Here is a 22,041-nt window from a genome sequence, read left to right as displayed (position 1 = left end):
TTTGTTGATCTGTATACTTATTTTTCTCCCCAGATTTGGGAAGTTTTCATTATTATTTTCTTAACTAAGCTTTCTATCCCTTACTCTTTCTCATCTCCTTTTGGGCTTTTCAATATGTATGTATATTTCAGTATTTATAGACTGGGTTTCACAGAGAAAGTCTTTTACTAGTCAGTTTAGCCAGAAATTTTGGATATGCCAGCTGAAATTTTACCACAAATGGAGCTGCTCCCAGAGTCCATGGGTAAGTGAACTTGACATTTGTGTCCACAGTGATCTTGGATGTCCACTTGACACTCTTACCCCAGGCATGATTGAAATTGTCCCTTCTACTTTCTTCAATTTGTATCTTAACCATTTATGTGCTTTAACCTGGAACCCAGAACTCTCAAAAAGGCATGTTTGTGAAGAGATGTAGGCCAGAACCTCCCATTCCTGCATTATCCAGACACAATTACCATGTGTGGAAGGGTCAAGATAACTCTGTACTCCTTCATGAAAGTATTGAGTGAGACAGCATCTTACCATGCCTCAGCAAACTCAGAGTGTTGTGATTCTGAAATAGCCTGTATTCTCCCAAAGTGCATCAAAAGGAGGTGAGGGCTGAGTGCCACAGATCTCCCCAAGAGACGCCACAAAACCAACTATATTTTGTTTTCTATAGTTAACAGTCTGGTTTTTTTTTAATTTAACTTGTTTCTTTTATTTTCTTCATTTTATTTGTTTCTTAAATTCCACATATGAGTGAAATCATACAGTATTTGTTATTCTCTTCATGGATTATATTGTTTAGGCTTCTGCTCTCATTTTTTAATTGAATCATTTGTTTCTTTTGGTGTTTAGCTTTGTAAGATCTTTATATAGTATAAATATATATAAATACTATACATATACTATATATATTTATGTATAAATACTATATATATACTATATATGTATATATACTATATCATATACATATATATAGTATATATATAGTATAGCATAATAACCACTTATGAGACATTTCGTTTGCAAATGACTTCTCCCATGCAGTATGTTGTCTTTTACTTTTGTTGATTGTTTCCTTTGCTGTGCAGGTTTCATTTTTATGTAGTCCCAATAGTTGATATTCATGTTTGATTCTCCATGCCTCAGGAGACATACCTAGAAAAATGTTGCTATAGCTGATGTCAGAGAAGTTACTATCTGTGCTCTTTTCTAGAATTATATTGATTTGAGATCCTGAATGTAGATTCTTAGTCCATTTTTATTTGATTTTTGTTTATGGTGTAAGAAAGTGTTCCAGTTTTATACTTTTGCACATAGCTGTCCAGTTTTCCAACATTGTTTGTTGAAGATACTGTCTTTTCTCATTGGATATTCTTTCCTCCTTTGACAAATATTAATTGACCATATAATCATGGGCTTACTCTTAGGTTCTCTATTCTGTTCCATTGATCCATGCCAGTACCATAGTGTTTTAAATAATACAACTTTATAATATAACTTGAAATCTGGAATTATGACACCACCAGCTTTGTTTTTATTTTTCAAGGTCACTTTGTCTATCCAGGGTCTTTGGTGATCCCATATAAATTTTAGGATTCTTCAAGTTCTGTGAAAACTGTTGTTGGTATTTTGATGGAAATTGTATTGCATGAGTAAATGTTTGTGTAGTTATAAACATTTTAACAATATTTACTCTTTCAATCCATGAGCATGGATTTAATATGTCTTTCTATGTGTTTGTATCATTTTAGATTTCTTTCATCTGCATTTTAACGTTTTCAGAGTACAGGTGTTTCACCTTGGTTCATTTTATTCCTTGGTATTATATGACTTTTGGTGCAATGTAAATGGGATTCTTTTCTTAATTTCTCTCTGCTGCTTCATTTTTGGTGTATGCATATGTGATGGATATTTTTCAGTGATATTTTGACCTGCAAATTCATGAAATTCCTTTCAGCTCTGTGGATTTTTGGCAAAGTCCTTATGTTTTTCTTAAATTGTTTAATGTTTTATCTATTTCTGAGAAAGAGAGAGAGAGAGAGTGAGCAGGGAAGGGTCAAAGAGAGAGGGAGATACAGAATCCAAAACAGGTTCCAGGCTCTGAGCACAGAGCCTGACACAGGGCTCGAACGCACGAACTATCAGATCATGACCTGAGCCAAAGTCGGAGCCTTAACCTACTGAGCCACCCAGGCGCCCCTTATGTTTTTCTATATGTAGTATCATATCATCAGTAAATGTTTTAAGTTTACTCCTTCCTTGGCAACTTGGATGTTTTTATTCCTTTTTCTTGTCTCATCACTGTGACTCGGACTTCAAATTGTACATCGAATAAAAGTGTCGAGCGGACATCTTTGACATATTCTGTACCTTAGTTGAAAAACTCTCTTTTCCTTGAGAGTATGATGCTATCTTTTTCTTTTTCTATATAGCCTATAATAGGTAGTGTCATGTTCCCATGTAACCTTCTATGTTGTGGGTTTTTATCATGAATGTGTGTTGTTCTTTGTCAAATGCTTTTCCTGCATCTATTAAAATAATCATATGGTTTTTATCTTTTATCTTACTGATGTAGTGTATCACACTGATTGACTTGGAAAATATTGTACTGCTTTTGTATCCCACAAATAAATCCAAATTGATCATGGTGATCATTTTTTTCAATTTGTTAAAATTAATACATTTTAATTCTGTTTGCTAATATTTTGTAGTGGATTTTGTATCTATTCCTTAGAGATATTGGCCTATAATTCTCTCTCTCTCTGTATCTCTCTCTCTCTGTCTCTCTCTCTATACGGTGTTTATCTGGTTTTGAAATCAGGGAAATGCTGGCCTCACAAAATGGATTTGGACATTTTCCTTCCTCTTGTATTTTTGGAATAGCTTGAGAAGAATAGGTACTACCTCTTCTTTAAACGGTTGGTAGAATTCACCTATGAAGTCATCTGATTATAGACTTTTTGTTGCTTATAGAGCAGGTTATAGACTTTCTGATTACTGATTCAATATCATTGTTAGTAATCAGTCTGTTCAAATTTTCTATTAAATCCTGATTCAGTTTTGCCAGGTTATGTGTGTTTAGGAATTTATCCATTACTTCTAGGTTCTCCAACTTATTAGTATATAATATTTCATAATCTCTTCTTACCCTTTATACTTTTATAATGTTTGTTGTTATTTCTCTTTTTTCATTTATGATTTTGTTCAATTAAGTCCTTAATTTTTGTTTTAAGTCTAGTAAAGTTTTATCAATTTTTGTGATCTTCTCAAAAAACCAGACTTTGTTTCCTTTTTCTGTTACTTTACTTGCTTGTTTTTTTTTCCCTATGTCTTCATTTCTGCCGTAATCTTTATTATTCCTTCCTTCTACAATTTTTTGTTTGTTTAGTCTTTTTTCTCTTTTACCACATTTATCTGCAATGTTGGGTTGTTGATCTAATACCTTTCATGCTTCATAAGGTAGGCCCATATTGCTATTGCAACTTACAACAGCTTTTCCTGTATCCCAAAGGTTTTGGGTCATTAAGCTTTCGTTTTAATCTCTGCTCATTTTAGTCTCGGTTCATTTTATGACTTCCTCCTTGACTCCTTTGTTGAGCCATGCATTGGTTACAAGCATACTATTTAATCTCCGTTTATTTGAGCTCTTTCCAGATTTGTTCTTGTGCTTTATTTCTAGTTTCATGGAGTTGTGGTCAGAAAGGATGTATGGGATCACTTCAATCTTTCTGAATTTGTAGAGAATTGTTTTGTGACTTAGTATGTGATCTATTTGGGCGAATATTCAATATGCTCTTGAAAATGACATATAATCTGCTGTTTTAGAATGGAAAGTTCTGAATATATCTGTTAAATCCAGGTGGTCCAAAAATCAATCAAAGTCACTGCTTCTACTTTTCTGTCAGGATGATCTTTGTGTGCACTGATGTAAGTGGGCATTTAATTCCCTTACTATCGTTGTTTTACTCTTGATAACTTCCTTTATTTTTTTTATATTAAATGTTTTGTGTATTTGGGTGTTTCCATGTTGGGTGATACATATTCACAACAGTTACATCTTCTTACTGAAATTGTTCCTTTTATGTTTATATAATTTCCTCATGTCACTCTTTTCCTCTCTTTAGTTTCCTTTTACAATCTTTCTCTTATTTGCCAATTTTGCCCTATGTAAGTATTACTACCACTGCCTTTTAACAAACTTTTTCATAATAAATGCTTCTCAATCTCTTAACTTTCAATCTGCACCAGTCTTTATGTATGAAATAAAACTGTTGTGGACAATACATAGATGGGTCTTGTTTTTGTTTTATTGGTTTTTAATCCATTCAATCAGCCTATGTCTTTTGACTATAGCATTTCACCCATTTACATTCAAAGTAAATAACGATAGATACTTACTGAAATTGTGTTACTTGTCTTGTGGTTGTTTTCTATCGGTTTTTTGGGGGGTGAAGTTTTAATTTTATTCCAGTTGGATAATCAACGGTGCAATTTTAGTTTAAGGTATAAAATTAGTGGGGTGCCTGTATGGCTCAGTCAGTTAAGTGTTCAACTTCACCTCAGGTCATGATCTCATGGTTCATGGATTTTAGTGCCACACCAGGCTCTGGGCTGACATCTCAGAGCCTGGAATCTGCTCGGATTCTGTGTCTCCTGCTCTTTCTACCCCTCCCTCTCAAACTCATACTCTGTTTCTGTCTCAAAAGTAAATAAGTATTTAAACAATATATATACAATTCAATGATTGAACACTGTCATACAACACTCAGTGCTCATCAGAACAAGTAAACTCCTTATTTTCCATCAACTATTTAACCCATCCTCCCACCCACCTCCCTTCTGGTTACAATCTGTTTGTTCTCTATTGTTAAGTGTCTGTTTCTTGGTTTGACTCTGTCTGTCATTTTTTATATTTCCTCTTTTTTCCCCATTAAATTCCACATGTGTGTGAAATCATATGTTATTTGTTTTTTTCTGAATGATTTGGTTCACTTATCATTATATTCTCTAGCTCCATCCACATTACTGCAATCAAGAGATTTCATTATTTTTATGACTACCTTAATATATATGTATATATACACATATATAATATGACAAAATATATAATATTTTTATCTACTCATTAGCCAGGGAAACACTTGGGCTGTCTCCATCATTTGGTTATTATAGATAATATTTTAATTAGTATTTTGGGGTTTTTTTTTAGTTTTATTTACTTATTTTGAGTGAGTTAGAGAGAGACAGAGAGAGGCAGAAAGAGAGAGAGAGAGAGAGAGAGAGAATCCGAACCAGCCTCCTTATTGTCTGCATGTAACTGATGTGTGGCTCAAGATCTTGACCTGAGCCAAAATCAAGAGGTACACACTTAACTAACTGAGACACCAGGCACCCCAGTAATTTTGTATTCTTTGTATGAACAATCAGTAGTACAATGGCAGTTGTACATGTAAAACATGATAGTTTTATTTTTAAATTTTAAAAATATTTTCTTTATTTTTGAGAAGGAGAGAGACAGTGTGAGCAGGGGAGGGTCAGAGAGAGAGGGTGACACAATATCTGAAATGGGCTCCAGGCTCTGAGCTAGCTGTCATGACAGAGCCCGATGCAAGTCTTGAACCCACGAACCGTGAGATCATGACCTGAACCAAAGTCAGACGCTTAACCGACTGAGCCACCCAGGCGCCCCTAATTTTAATTTTTTAAGTAACCTCATATAGTTTTCTAGAGAGGCTACACCAGTTTTCTTTTCCATGAATAATGCAAAAGATTTCCTTTTCTCCACGTCCTGGCCAACATTTGTTGTTTCCTCTATTGTTGATTTTAGCCATTCTCACAGGTGTGAGATGATATCTCTTTGTAGTTCTAATTACTATTTCCCTGATGATCAGTGGTGTTAAGCATGTGCTCATGTGTTTCGTGGCCAGTTGGATGTTTTCTTTGGAAAAAGGTTACTTATATTTACTTATAATTTGTAATAAATTGTTAGAATTTTGGATGCTGACTTTCCTAAGTTAATTATATTTTTTGGATACTAACCCTTTATCAGATATGATGTTTGTAAATACCTTCTATTTAGTGGGCTGCCTTTTACTTTTGTTGACTCTGTCCTTCTCTGTGCAGAAGCTGTTTATCTTGATAGAGTCCCAATAGTTATTTTATGCTTTTGTTTCCCTTATCTCAGAAGACATATCTAGTATTAAATTGTTACTGCCAGTCTCAAGATGTTACTACCCTTGTTCTTCTCTAGGATTATAATGGCTTCCTGTCTCACATTTAGGTTTTGCATCCATTTTGAATTTATTTTTGTATATGATGTAAGAAAGCAGCCCAGTTTCATTTTTATAGATGTTACTATGCAGTTTTCCTACCACCATTTGTTGAAGAGACTGTCACTTTTTCCACCGGATATTTTTTTCTGCTTTGTTGAATATTAATTGATCATACAATTATGAGTTCCTTTGTGGGTTTTCTATTGCGTTCCACTGATCTTGATGTCTGGTTTTGTGCTAATAGTATACTGTCTTGATCACTACCACTTTGTAATATACCTTGAATTCTGGAATTGTGATATGTCCAGGTTTGCTTCCCCCCGCCCCCCGAAGGTTGTCAGGTTATTCGGTGTCTTTTGTGGCTCCATACAAATTTTAGGATTTTTACCACTACTTTAAAAACTCTGTTTTTCTTTTTTTTAATTAATGCTTATTTATTTTTGAGAGAAAGAGAGGCAGAGCATGAGCAGGGGAGGGGCAGAGAGAAAGACACACAGAATATGAAGCAGCCTCCAGGCTCTGAGCTGTCAGTTCAAAGCCCAATTCTGGACTCAAACTCACAGACATTTAGATGATGACCTGAACCAGTCAGACACTTAACCGACTGAGCCATATAGGTGCCCCAATGCTGTTGTTGTTTTGATAGGGATTACATTCAATGTGTAGATCACTTTGGGTAGTATAGACATTTAAAATTGTTTTCTCCCAATCCATAAGCATGGAATATCTTTTATTTTTTTCTGTGTTGTTTTCAATTTCTTTCAGTCTTTTATAGTTTTAAGAGCATATGTCTTTCACCTGTTCAGTTAGTTAAATATATTCCTAGATATCATATGGATTTGGGGACAATTGTAAATGGCCGTGTGCTTTGTGCACTCTGCTACTGTGTTTGGCCCATTTATTCTTTAGGCTAGTCATCTTCAGAAGCTCTTCTTGCCTGCTATGTGCAAAATTCGGTCACTGGCCTGCATATGACTCGTTCTGGTCTTGTGCAATGAGACCTGACACCACCTACGTCTAAAGGATGTGCAGAACTCTGTTTTCAGAGCACACTGAGATATCACTTCACGCTGGTCAGAGTGGCTAAAATGAGCAAATCAGAGGACTCTAGATGCTAGCGAGGATGTAAAGAAATGGACACACTTCTACATTGTTGGTGGGAATGTAAACTGGTGCAGCCCCTCTGGAAAACAGTGTGGAGATTCCTCAAAAAATTAACACCAGAACTTCCCTATAACCCAGCAATAGCACTGCTAGGAATTTACCCAAGGGATACAGGAGTGCTGATGCATAGGGGCACATGGACCCCAATGTTCATAGCAGCACTCTCAACAATAGCCAAAACATGAAAAGAGCCTAAGTGTCCATCAACAGACGAATGGATCAAGAAGATGTGGTTTATCTATACGATGGAATACTACATGGCAATGAGAAAGAATGAAATCTGGCCATGTGTAGCTACATGGATGGAACTGGAAGGTGTTATGCTGAGCAAAAGAAGTCAGGCAGAGAAGGACAGCTACCATAGGTTTGCACTTATAGGAGGATTAGAGGAACTTAACGGAGGACCGTGGGGGAGAAGAAGAGGGAAATGTTGAGGGGGAGAGGGAAGGAGGCAAACCATGAGAGACTCTTGAATGCTGATAATAAACTGAGGACTGATGGACATGGGGGGGGAGCGGAAGGGGAGTGATGGGCATGGAGGAGGGAACTTGTGGGGATGAGCACTGGGTGTTATATGGAAACCAACTTGACAATAACTTATTTTTAAAAAGACAATATCCTAAAAAAAAAAAAAGAACTCTGTTTTCAGGAATCATAATATTAGCAGGGGTTTGTACTCATCCTCTGGGGGAGAAGCCTGCCATGCTGGGACTGAGAAAAGCATGAGTGAGAAGGACAGCCACCCAGAGTACAGTGATATGGGACTTGGTATAAATAAGTTAGGAAGATAGTGTTGAGGCTGTGCTGCTTCCTACAGGTGGCTCTGTTTATGCTGAGTAGTGGGGGAGGGAATGGTGCCAGTCAGTTCCTTTGTTCCTGGAAAAGTACCCCCTGAATGCTGCCTCTCAAGGATATGCTCTAGGAAAAGTGAATAATCTTCCTCCTGTGTGCCCCAAATGTCCTTCAGATAACTGTTTCCATGCTATCTACCCCTGGGTTGTTTGCCAGCTTTCTTTTCAGGAGCAGCTCTGTGCCCTCCAGGTTCTCTCTCAGCCAAGGCCACTGCCTTTAATCTTTACACAGTAAGTACTGCTGGTTGCAAAAACTCATGATATTCAGTCCCTTTTGTTTTATAAGCCAAAAACCTAGGCGAAACATTCTTCTTGTGAGTTTTCTTGTGGTTTCTCTCTCACACACCATTCTAGGTGACCATAGCTCCCTCCTCTCTGTTGCACCTACAACCTGTTTATCCACTAAATGACATCTTCCCACTTCCTTTCTTTCTTTGATGTGGTCTCTTCTCTTCCTTTAGTTAGGGAGTTTGTTCTCTCAGCAGTCAGGTCTATTTTTAGAGGTATTGTTGATTTGACAGTTATCTTGTTGTGTTTGTGGGTAAGGCAAGGGTAGGTCCTCCTACTCCACTGCCAACTCCCTCTTTCTGTTGTTCTATTCTGATCCTTTCTACTCTTTCTCTCTTTCACAGTTTGCTGGCTTTCTTTTGTAATATAGTTGAATTATTTTCTCTTTTCTTTTGGCATATCTATTACTGGTTTTTGAATTGTGGTTACCATTTGGTGTATAGAACTTGTTCTTCATATAGCGGTAACTATAAAGGTGCAGTAGCTTAAGTAAATCCATTCTTCACCCCTCTTCCATCTATGGTTTAGGTATATGATATTATACTTTATTTATATCCTTTTGTGAGTCCCCTGACTGATGTTTTGAAATATACTTATTTTTAGTGCTTTTGTGCTTCCTTTCCACGCAATGGGTCCCCTTTAACATATCTTGTAGGGCTGGTTTAGTGATCATGGATTCCTTTAAATTTTGTATGTCTTGGAAGTATTCATCTCTTCTTGTATTCAGAATGATACCCTTCGTGGATATAATTTTCTTGGCTACATTTTTTTCTCCCTTCAACACTTTGAATATATCATGCCATTCTCTCTTTCTCTCTCTCTCTCTCTCTGTCTTTAATTTTTAATGTTTATTTTTTCAGAGAGAAAGGGATAGGACAGAGTGCAAACTGGGGAGGACTAAGACAGAGGGAGACACAGAATCAGAAACTGGCCCCAGACTCTGATCTATCAACACAGGACCTGACTTGAACTCAAACTTGTGAACCATGAGATTATGACCTGAGCTGAAGTCAGACGCTGAACCAACTGAGCCACCCAGGTGCTCCACTGTTTTCTTCTGGTCAGTAATTTCTCTTCTGAAAAATCAGCTGATGGCCTGATGGGTGTCCCTGGTATGTAACTGTTTTCTTTTTTCTTACAGCTTTATTTGTTTATTTATTTCAAGTTTTTATTTAAATTCTAGTTGCCTAACATATCATGTAATATTGGTTTCAGGAGTAGAATTTAGTGATTTATCACTTACATGTAACACCCAGGGTTTACTGTTCTTGAAATTCTCTATCACTACTTTTTTAGACTTTAATAGAATCTGTTTTGGTGTGGACGTTTTGGGGTTGATTTTGCTGAGGGCTCCTTTGCCTCTTGTATTTGGATTTTTATTTTCTTCTTATTATTTGGGAAATTATCAAGCATTATTTCATCAAAAAAATTCTGTCTCCCTTTCTCTATCTTTCCCTTCTATCCCTATATGTGGATATTATTACACTTGATGGTATTACCGTGTTCCCTAAATCTATGCTCATTTTGCATTTTCCCCCTCACCTGCTCAGCTTCATTACTTTCTATTACTTTGTACTCTACCTTGCTGATTATTCTTCTGCTTCTACTAGCCTTTTATTTTTTCCATCTAGTGTATTTTAAAATTCATTTATTGGGGCGCTTGGGTGGCTCAGTCAGGTGAGCGTCTGACTTCGGCTCAGGTCATGATTTCACCATTCATGGTTTCGAGTCCCTTGTTGGGCTCTGTGCTGACAGCTAACTCAGGGCCTGGAACCTGCTTCAGATTCTGTGTCTCCCTCTCTCGCTGACCCTCCCCTGCTCACAACGTCTCTCTCTCTCTCAGAAATAAATAAACCATTAACATTTTTTTAAAATAAAATAAAATTCATTTATTGAGGTATTGCATTCATTTTTAAAAATTCCTATCTCTGTTAAAAGTTTCACTGATGTCCACTTTTTAATCAAGCCCCACATATATATTTATGGTCATTACTTTAAACTTCTTATCAGACATATTAGTTAACTCTGTTTTATTTTGGTCTCCTGATGATTCTGTTCTGTTTTTCATTTAGGACATATTTCTTTGTCTCCTCATTTTGACTAACTCTCTGTGTCTGTTTCTGTGTGTTGAGAAAGTAAAAAGTGTCTCCTGGTTTTGAAAGAGTAGCCTTATGAATAAGGGGCCCTATGCTGCCCTAGAGTTCCTTGTTTCTGTTTCATTAGAATCTACTTCTTCAAAGTATCTCCTATGTGTGTTGTGTGCATTTGATGCTGTGGCCAAATCACTTTTCCCTTCAGTTTAGTTGTGTGCAGTGGCTCTCTTTTCAGTTATGGTCAGTATTTGGTCCCAATTGTATTAGTGGGCCAATGTGGGTCCTCCTTGGTCTTGGATTGCAACATACCAAGCATTTTACAGAGATGCAGTACCACCAAACTGTAAGGCACTTTCCTTGTATTTCCCCCTTAGAAGTTTTCATTCGTTGGCGGGGCTTTGTAGTCAAACCAACTGTATGTCACCAGCTCATTGCTGAGGCATGAGTCTTTGTTGTTATCTTTCCCTCTCCCTATGCAGGAGATATTTTGGATTTGTGCTGACACTTGTCATTGCTGCTTGCTTATTGGCAGACTTTTGGCAAATATTGGATGGGCTCCAGCCTAGAGAGCATTGGATGTGTCTGTTTCATATGTGAGGGACAGATGTGTAGTGTTAGTAAGTTTTGTGTGCAGGTTCCCAATAGGAGGGGGGAACTGTAGCTGCAGACAGCTAGGCCAGGAGAGTGGAGGGGACAGATGCACAAAGTGCATGTAGGGACACTTCATCAGTGTTAAGCAGTTAAGCAGAGGGATCAGAAAAGTCTTATTTCTTGAAGGAGGCTAATTGTTTATACAGGAGATGAGGGGTGGGAAATGGCACCTTCCATCTTTCTTGTCCCTGGAGAAACTCCTCAAGAATCTCCATCCCTCCAATGCATGCTTTGAAATCAGTAATTAATATCCTTCCCATACACTCCACGTGTTTTGCAAATTACTTCTTCTATGCTTTATATCTTAGGGCTACTGTGCTGTCTCTTCAAGGGCAGTCTCAGTTTCATTTCACCCTGCTCATTCTCCCAGAGCTTATTACTCTGAATTTTAAAGTTCCAGGTTGTAAGCATTATTGGTTGTAAGTTCTACCAAAATTTTGGGCCCTTAGGTCTTTAAAGTCAAATGCCATGGGGATTTGTCTTCATTGTGTGGGTTACCCAGTGTATGGGCCTTTTTCTTTCCCCTCTCAAAGGTCCACAATGTCCTTCACTCCCACAGTCAATCGTATGGATCTGTTTAGCTACAGATAGTATCTTTGTCCCTTCTGCTTTTTAGATGTAGTCTCTTCTCTACATTTAGTTGTGGTTTGTTCTGTCAGTGTTTGGGTCCTTACATAGGTTGCTTACACAGATGTGAATGTTATTTAGTTGTATCCATGGGGCAAGGTGAGTTTACAGACGTCCTAAGACATTTTTTACTGAAATCTACAATTCCTTACTTTAAAAAAAGAAGCCTCAAGTTCAGTTCCAATAAGATGATGCAGGGAGACTATGGACTCACTTCCTCCTCTTCCCACCAAATCAACACAAATATATAGAGCAATTCCTCCTGAAGAAATGTGGGCTGGGTGAACAGCGTCTACATTTCAAAAGATAGGAAGACCATATGAAGAACAGAAAGAGAGATGGAGGCTTGATTAAAAACAAAACCCAATAAACCAAAAAAACAAAACAAAGAAAATAAAACCCACCACACTCCACAATGCTCTAATATGCAGTGGTCAGGGATATTGCCTTGAACTGATTTGTCTTCCCTGGGGCACAGAAAATTAAAAAAAAAAAACACTTAAAAGTGCAAATAGAATATAAAATCATGGGGCACCATCAGGCAAATTGTCAAGAAATATTTTTGTGATGTTTTCAGGGGAAAAGGGTACTTTTATTAAATCACAGTGACAGGACCCATGGGCAGAAAAAGTTGTATTTGTGATTGTGAGGAGTGACTGATTATCTAATTTTTCATAGGTTGGTTAAGGATAAGTAACTCTCTAAGGAATTTGTGTTGAAAATGAGGTTTCAAGGACTCTGGGGGTCTGACTCTTGTCAAGATAGGTTACCATTTATCATAAAGTAAAACATTAGTTATGAGGCCCTTCAGAAACATCATCATCTGCATGTTTCAGATGAACATCAGTGGGACACAGGTTGTAAGGTAACACCTTTTTAGTTCCATTCTTCCTGCCTTTGTTTTCCTCATCACAAAAGTTTCAGAACTTGAATTTGTGCATTCTTCCTGCCTTTGTTTTTCTCATCACAAAAGTTTCAGAACTTGAATTTGTACAAATGTCAGAGGAGCTGCCTAAACTGTCTGGGATGAAGAGATTGATGAGCACCAAGAATTACATTCTCCTTCCAGCCTAATACCATGGGCAGTAGAAAGATTCTCATGTCCTACCCTGCCTGCCAATTAAATGAGTCATGGCTATTACTAAAGAGACACCAAATTATAAGTGTTGGTCAGAAGAAAAAAGATGCTTGTGCACTCCTGCTGGAAAGGTAAACTGGGGCAGCCACTCTATACATGAGTATGGGAGTTCCTGAAATAATTAAAAGTATAAATAATATATGATCCTACAATCCCAGTTCTGGGTATATATCCAAAGGAAGTAAAATAAATATCTTGAGGAATTATGTGCACTCTTATGATTATTGCAACATTATTTACAACATTTTAGATATGGGAACAATCAAAGAATTAATCAACAAGTAAATGGATAAGAACATATGGTGTTTGTAGTAAATATGGAATATTTAATATACATAAAAGCCTTGAAAAAGGAAATACTTCCATTTGTAACAGTATAGATGAAACTGGAGGACATTATGCTAAGTAGAATAAGCCATATACAGAAATTCAATCAGTGCCCAATTACACTGGTAGGTGGAATCTACAATAGAAGCAGAAAATGAAATGCCAGTTGTCAATGGCTGAAGGGAATGAGAAATATGGGAAGATTTAGGTTGAAGTCTAAAAAACCTCCATTATGCAATATGAATACATTCTGGATATCTCTCATACATCATGTGAATATAGTTAACAAGGCTGTATTGTATGTTTGAAATTTTCTAGGAGAGTTCATTTTAAGTGATCTCAGACACCAAAGAGAAAGAAAGAAAGAAAGAAAGAAAGAAAGAAAGAAAGAAAGAAAGGAAGGAAGGAAGGAAGGAAGGAAGGAAGGAAGGAAGGAAGGAAGGAAGGAAAGAAAGAAAGAAAGAAAGAAAGAAAGAAAGAAAGGAAGGAAGGAAGGAAGGAAGGAAGGAAGGAAGGAAGGAAGGAAGGAAGGAAGAAAGAAAGAAAGAAAGAAAGAAAGAAAGAAAGAAAGAAAGAAAGAAAGAATATAGCTGTGTAAGTTGAATGATATGTGAATTAGCTTGATTATAGTGATTATTTCACAATGTGTATCTCTTTCAAAGTATCAACTTATATATTAAATACATACAAGCTTTACTTGTCAAGTATACTTTAATAAAGGTGGAAGAAAAAAAGCAAGAAGTAACATAAGATTGTGCAAGATAATGTATTCTGGATATTACAGATGTCCTTTGCATAATTCATCACTGACCAATAGGTGTGATTTCTTTTAATTTTTATAGTTTATTTATTTATGTATTTATGTATGTATGTATGTATTTATTTATTTATTTTTTAGATCGATGAAGGCAGTGTAAATGGGGGAGTGGCAGATAGAGAGAGAACCCCAAGCAGGCTCTGCACCAGCAGCACAGAGTCCAATGCAAGACTGAACCCATGAAAGCATGAGAACATGACCAGAGCCAAAGCCAAGAGTCAGACTCTTTTTAAAAATTTTTTTTTATGTTTTATTTATTTCTAGGAGAGAGAGAGACAGCGTGAGCAGGGGAGGGTCAGAGAGAGAGGGAGTGACAGACCGAAAGAGGCTCCAGGCTCTGAGCTGGCAGTCAGCACAGAGCCCGACGCGGGGCTCGAACCCACGAACCGCAAGATCATGACCTAAGCGAAAGTCGGACGCTTAACCGACTAAGCCACCCAGGCGCCCCAAGAGTCAGACTCTTAACTGACTGAGCCATTCAAGCACCCCCAGGTGTGATATTTATTACCCTTATTATCATCATCATTCCAGCAATATTAAGAAAGTCACCATCAAATTATTTTTCATCTGTATATCTGTTACACCTAGATTTATCAACAATATATTCCCCAAAATATTTCTGTGTACCATTCCCATCTTGTGTTGTTTTTTTCTCTTAATTTTTTATGGTTTATTTATTTTTGAGACAGAGACAGAGCATGATCGGGGAAATGGCAGAGAGAGAGAGATACACAGAATCTGAAACAGTCCCCAGGCTCTGAGCTGCCAGCACAGAGCCAGATGCGGGGCTCGAACGCACAAACCGCCAGATCATGTCTCAACCAGAAATCAGATGCTTAACCGACTGAGCCTCCCAGGCACCCCTCCCATCTTTTCACAGTCTCCTAAATTTTTAATGTAGATATTACTTCACTTGAAGCTTAGTCATACATATACACAGCAAAAAGATGAAATACAAAAGTGAATCACAGAAAGTAGTAACATTAGGCACAATTTGTGTTTGAAAATATGGGATAACTAAATGCTTTCAGTATTTCTATGAATACTTGAATTCTTTCTGGATGTCCTTTAAATTTAGAAAATATATAATGGCTCCAGAAACAGGTAACAGGTAAATTGAGTTTTTACTATTTTACCTTGTTTAGAAGTTCAACTTTATGTATTGCTATTATTATAAGTCTATTTACTTATTTTGAGAGAAAGAGAGCAAGTGAGGGAAGGGCGGAAAGAGAAAGAGAGAGACAGAATCCCAAGCAAGTCCCACATTGTCAGCACAGATCCCAATGCGGGCTTGAACCCATAAGTCATGAGATTAAGACCTAAACTGAAACCAACAGTGTACTCATCTACCCCTCCATTTTATATTTTTGAATACAATTGAGACAAGGAATCATTGAATTAGAAATAAGATTCACGTGGAGCGCCTGAATGGCTTAGTCAGTTAAGCTTCCAACTTTGGGTCAGGTCATGATCTCACAGTTTGTGGGTCCCAGCCCCATGTCTGGCTCTGTGCTGACAGCTCAGAGCCTGGAGCCTGTTTCAGGTTCTGTGTCTCCCTCTCTCTTTGATCCTCCCCTGCTCTCTCTCTCTCTCTCACACACCCACACACACAGAGAAATAAATAAGAAAAACATTTTAAAATTTTTTAAAAGAAGATCCACATAAATTAGAATGGTGTATAAGAAGTTATAAGTTTGCCCTGCAACCATTAACTACTGTGCTGTTAACCAAAAACAGCTCACAAAAAAGAGGAGAGGGAAATATAGGCTTTCAATTATGAAATGAATAAATCACAGGAATAAAACACATAGCTTGAGAAATACAGTCAATGATATTGTAATAGCCTTATATTGGGACAGATGGTGACTACATTTATGGTGAGCATAGTATGAATAAACTTGTCAAGTTACTTGGTAGCACACCTGAAACTAATGTAACATTATATTCAAATAAACCTATAGTCAAATAAAAAGTGTGTACACACACACACACACACACACACACACACGTTAATGCTTTCCCCACCAGCTACCATTCTCCATGTCCAGAGGATTCATCACAGGCTCTGAGCACAGCACACTTACTCTCCCTCAATAAATACAACTTATCTTTCAGATGCAATTGTTCTGAAAATATATTGTATGATTGTAGACAAATAAATTCTCATATTTGGAATTCCTTTTGCATCCATGTATTAACATTTGGTATATATTCCCTCACACAGAATTATGAAGTGACCATATCCTCATGAACATGATGTAACTTAGTATAGACCTTTGTCTTATTCAGCATAAGTCCAGGAAAGATGTTCATAGATAATATCAGTTATTGACTCCCTTATTCACTTTACTTTGTTGCTCTGCCATTTTACACTAGATTATTAGGAGTTAACATCAATTCTTTTGAGAATTGTAAAATGATATAATTTTTAGGTTTAAAGAGAGGTTCATTTTTTTAAGTATGCAAGTGTTTAGACAATTAATTCATTTATAAATTTACACACACACACACACACACAATCTTTTAAACCTATTTCAATCAAATAAAATTTATTTTTGAAACACCATGGTTAGTGAGATATCTTAATGTATCAAGTACATATTTTAATTGTTTATAAACAGCAGTTCTTAATTAATTCTAATAAAATTCTTTTAAGCATTTGCTTAAAAGTCTTGCCAATTATGTGATGAATTAAAATAGGACATGAATCTTTTGTTAGCTTTCAGTTTTACAACATTACTGAATTGAATACTTGACAGTGGTCATCATAAAGTCATTATAGGAACAGTTATTTTTCTCAGCAGATATCTATGAATATTTTCTAAACAAATGTAGACACTCATCTCTTATCCTCGGTCTTAATATTTTAGATAATTTTATGAAGACTCAGGAACAACCATAATTCAGTTTTTTCTTCACCTAAATATTAAAGTTAAGACTACTTGTGTGTGTGTGTTCATTTGTGAAATCCAATGAGACTTGAATAACGTAGTTTAAGTCACTAATAGCTCAAGATGGCCTCAGGCCAAGATTAGAAAAGAGTACTTATCATTTGTTTACAAGTTTTTGATGATGTATTTAGGGTCAATTTAGTTGGGGAATCAAATGTTTATCTTTTCAGTTTCTTCTAATATTATTACATCTCTAAAGGTTTATACAGTCACATATTTTATGTACTATTATTCAGGAATTGCATAAAATAGTGTGTAAACAAATAGTGTTTGGCACTTTAGAAAACATTGGCTAGAAAAAATTGATACATTATCATGGAATATGATGAATTTAATATCAACACATAAGGAGAAATTCTTAAATTATCACACAGTTTGATATAGTCTTTAATATAGTGTAGATATTTATTTTTTAATGTTTCCAATTATTTTGAATCTATATATATATAAATCAATTATATATGATACAATATAATATATATACTATATAATATATATTATATCTAACATATATATAACACAAAACTGACAGTTTTAACAAGTTTTGACTATACAATTTAATGACTTTAAGTGCATTGACATTTTTGTTCAATCAACACTACCATCACTTTCCAGAGTATTTTCACCATCCCAAATTGAAGCTTCTCATCTTACAAATAGGAATACCCTATTCCCTCACCTTACAGTCTTGCTAACAATTCTTTCTCTCTCAATTAATTTGCCTATTCTAAATATATCATAAAAGTGGAATCATACAGGGTCACCTAGAGGGCTCAGTCAGTTAAGTGTCCAACTCTTTATATAGATAAGGTCTTGATCTCAGGGTTGTGAGTGAGTTCAAGTCCTATGTTGAGCTTCACACTGGGCATGAAACCTACTTTTAAAAAAAAGGACCAAAAAAGTGAAATTATACAATATATTTTTTTCTGCCTGACTTATTTTTCTAAGAAAATGTTCTCTCTCTCTCTTTTTTTTTTATTTGGTTTGTTTTTCCTTGCTTTTTTTTAATTAAGTTTTTAAGAAAATTCCTATAGGGGCACCCGGGTGGCTCAGTTGGTTAAGCATCTGACTTTGGCTCAGGTCATGGTCTCATGGTTTATGAGTTTGAGCCCTGCATTGGGCTCTGTGCTGACAGCTCAGAGGCTGGAGCTTCCTTCAGATTCTGTGCCTCTCTCTCTGACCCTCCCCTGCTCATGCTCTGTCTCTCTCTCTTTCTCAAAAATAAACAAAATTTAAAAAAACCACAAAAATTCCTATAGAAACACACAGTGTCATGTTGGTTTCAGGTTTTATAATATAATGATTTAACAATTCTCCTAATTACTCAGTGCTCATCTTAAGTTTGCTCTTAATACACATCAACTATTTCTCCCAACCCTGACCTACCTCTCCTCTGGTAACCATCAGATTGTTCTCTATAGTTAAGAGTCTGTGTTTGTCATTTTTTCTTTGTTTATTTTGTTTCTTAAATTCCACGTATGAATAAGTCATATGGTATCTATCCTTCTCTGACTGAGTTATTTTACTTAACATTATACTCTCAATCCACCCATGTTGTTGCAAATGTCAAGATTTAATTCTTTTTTGGGGGGCGCCTGGGTGGCTTAGTCAGTTAAGTGTCCGACTTTCGCTTAGGTCATGATCTCGTGGTTCGTGGGTTCGAGCCCCGCGTCGGGCTCTGTGCTGACTGCCAGATCAGAGCCTGGAGCCTGTTTCAGAGTCTGTGACTTCCTCTCTCTCTGACCCTCCCCTGCTCACGTTGTCTCTCTCTCTCTTCTCTCCTAGAAAAAAATAAAACATTAAAAAATTTAAGATTTAATTCTTTTTTTATGGCTGAGTAATGTTCTATTATGTATATATAACACATCTTTATTCATTAGTCAATGGGCATTTGCGCTCTTTCCATGTTCTCACTATTGTAGATAATGCTTCAATAAACTTCAGGCTGTATGCGTCCCTTTGAATCAGTATTTTTGTATTCTTTCAGTAAATACCTAATAGTATTTTTTCATGAAATGTAGGGTAGTCTTATTTTTAACTTTATGAAGAACCTCTATTATGTGTTTTAGAATGACTGCACCTGTTTGCATTCCCATCAAAAGTGTAAGAGGGTTCCCTTTCCTTCACCTCTTGTCCAAAACTTGTTGTTTCTTGTGTTGTTAATTTTAGTCATTCTGAACAGGTATCAAATAATATCTCATTATAGTGTTGATTTGTATTTCCCTGGTAATGAGTGATGTTGAGCATCTATCTGTATGTCTTCTTTGGAAAAATATCTTTTCATGTCCTTTGCTCATTTTTCATTTAATTATTAGTTTGGGGGTGTTGAGTTTTCTAAGTTCATTATATTTTGGATACTAACCTTTTATCAGATATGCCATTTACAAATATATTCTCCAATTCCACAGGCTGCCTTTTAGTCTGTTGTTTTCTTTGCTGTGTGGAAACCTTTTATTTTTATGAATTCCTATAGCTTATTTTTGTCTTTGTTCCTAAGGCCAATGTCAAAGAGTTTACTTCTTGTGTTCTCCTCTAGGATTTTTATAGTTTCCTGTCTCACACTTAGGTCTTTCATACATTCTGAATTTATTTTTGTGTATGATGCAAGAAAGTTGTCCGTTTTCATTATTTTGCATGTTGATGTTCAGGTCTCCCAGCACCATTTGCTGAAGAGACTTTTTCCCATCAGATGTTCTTTCCTACACTGTTGAAGATTAATAGACCATATAGTTGTGGGTTCAGTTCTGGGTTTTCTATTCTGTTTTATTGATCTATATGTCTATTTTTGTGCTAGTAGCATATTCTCTTGATCATTTTAGCTTCATAATACAACTTTGGTCTGGAAATATAATGCCTCCATCTTTGTTTTTCTTTTCAAGGTTGCCTTCAGTGTTTGGGCTTTTGTGGTTCCATACAAATTTTAAGATTATTTGCTCTATCTCTGTGAAAAATGCTGGTCATAATCTGATTGGGATTGCATGAAATCTGTAGATTGCTTAGGGTAGTATAGACATTTTAACAATGTTCTTCCAATTTCTTTGTCTTGTCTCATTTATGTGGCAAGGAGTTCCACTACTATGTTAAATAAAGTGATGAGAGTAAATATCCCTGTCTTATTCCTGACTGTAGTGGAAAAGCTCTGTTTTTCCACATCGAGGGTGATATTAGCTGTGGGTATTTTGTATACTGCCTTTATTATGTTGAAGAATGTTCCCTCTAACCATATTTTTTAATGTTTTTTTTTAAATTTATTTCTAGGAGAGAGAGAGAGAGAGAGACAGTGTGAGCAGGGGAGGGTCAGAGAGAGAGGGAGTCACAGACTGAAACAGGCTCCAGGCTCTGAGCTGGCAGTCAGCACAGAGCCCGACGTGAGGCTCGAACCCACGAACTGCGAGATCATGACCTAAGCGAAAGTCGGATGCTTAACCGACTAAGCCACCCAGGCGCCCCAATCATACTTTTTTTTTGAAAATCATGAATTGATGCTGCTTACTGTCAAATATTTTTTCTGCATCTATTGAAATGATCATATAGTTCTTATCCTTTCTTTTATTAATGTAGTGTTTCATATTGATTGATTTGTGAATATAGAACCACCACTGTAAACCAGGAATAAATCCCACTTCATTGTTAGTTCATGCCTCAAAACTACCCACTATACATGGGGATTTACATTAGAAATTCAGAAGAACTTGAACGCGGATATAATGGAACCTGTTGGTGAGATCTCAGGGCAAAATTATCCTTAGGCAACCACAATGACCACGGGTGAACACCTGATGGTCGACATACTGAGGTGGCTGTGACTTTAATCAGAGAAGTAATGAGTCCCTAACAGCCCATAAGACCTTGATAATAAAACTACATAAAACAGCTTCTGCTTCCTAAAGAGTGTGGGGGAGTTGTAGAAGTATACTTCTCCAGGAGATGCACAAAAATGTCAGCATTGCATGGCGCCATGGCTTTCAGTGTATTCTAAAGGTTGAGGGAGAGTAAGGAACTCCAGATCAGAAGTAAACCCATGGATATATGGTTAACCAATTTACAACATAAAGTTAAGAATATCTATGGTGGAAGGACAGTTTATTTAGTAAGTGTACATCCTATTTATTTTCCAGTTAGAAAACTATGTGGCCACATGCGAAAAAAAATGAAATTGGACCATTATCTTAAACCATACACAAAAATTATTTTAAAAAGGACTAAAGATAAATGTAAGAATTGACACCATAAAACTTCTGGAAGAAACAGGTGGTTAGGTCATTGACATAGATATTTATAAGAATTATTATTTTTTAATCTTACACAACAGGCAAAAAGAAGAAAAGTAAAAATAAGTGGGGCTACATCAAACTAAAAATATGCACAGAAAATAGTACCATCAATGCAAATTAAAAGACAAACTACTGAATAGGAAAAAAATACTTGCAAATCATATGTATAGTAAGAAGGGCTAGTATTCAAAATACATAAAGAACACACTATTTCAATACCATAAAAATTGATTAAAAAGTGGACAGAAGACATGAATAGAGATTGTTTTCCTAAGAAGACATACAGATGGCCAAAAATGTAAAGAAAGGGGGGGGGAAGGCTGATCAATGTCATAAATAATTAGGGAAAAGCAAATAAAAAACACAATGAAGCATCATCTTACTTATTAAGAATAGCTGTTTTCAAAAGACAGGGAATAACATGTTAGTGAAGATATGGATAAGTGGGAATCTTTGTTCATTATTGGGGGGAATGCAAACTGGTGCAGCCACTACAGGAAACAGTATGGACTTTTCCTTATGAAACTTAAAATGGAACTACCATATCATACAGCAATTCCACTGCTGGGTATTTATCCAAAGAATACAAAAACACTA

The sequence above is a fragment of the Crocuta crocuta genome, unplaced genomic scaffold, assembly GCF_008692635.1.
Source record: "Crocuta crocuta isolate KB4526 unplaced genomic scaffold, BGI_CrCroc_1.0 scaffold441, whole genome shotgun sequence".
Classification (NCBI taxonomy): Eukaryota; Metazoa; Chordata; class Mammalia; order Carnivora; family Hyaenidae; genus Crocuta; species Crocuta crocuta.
Note: the sequence above shows the minus strand (reverse complement) of the source record.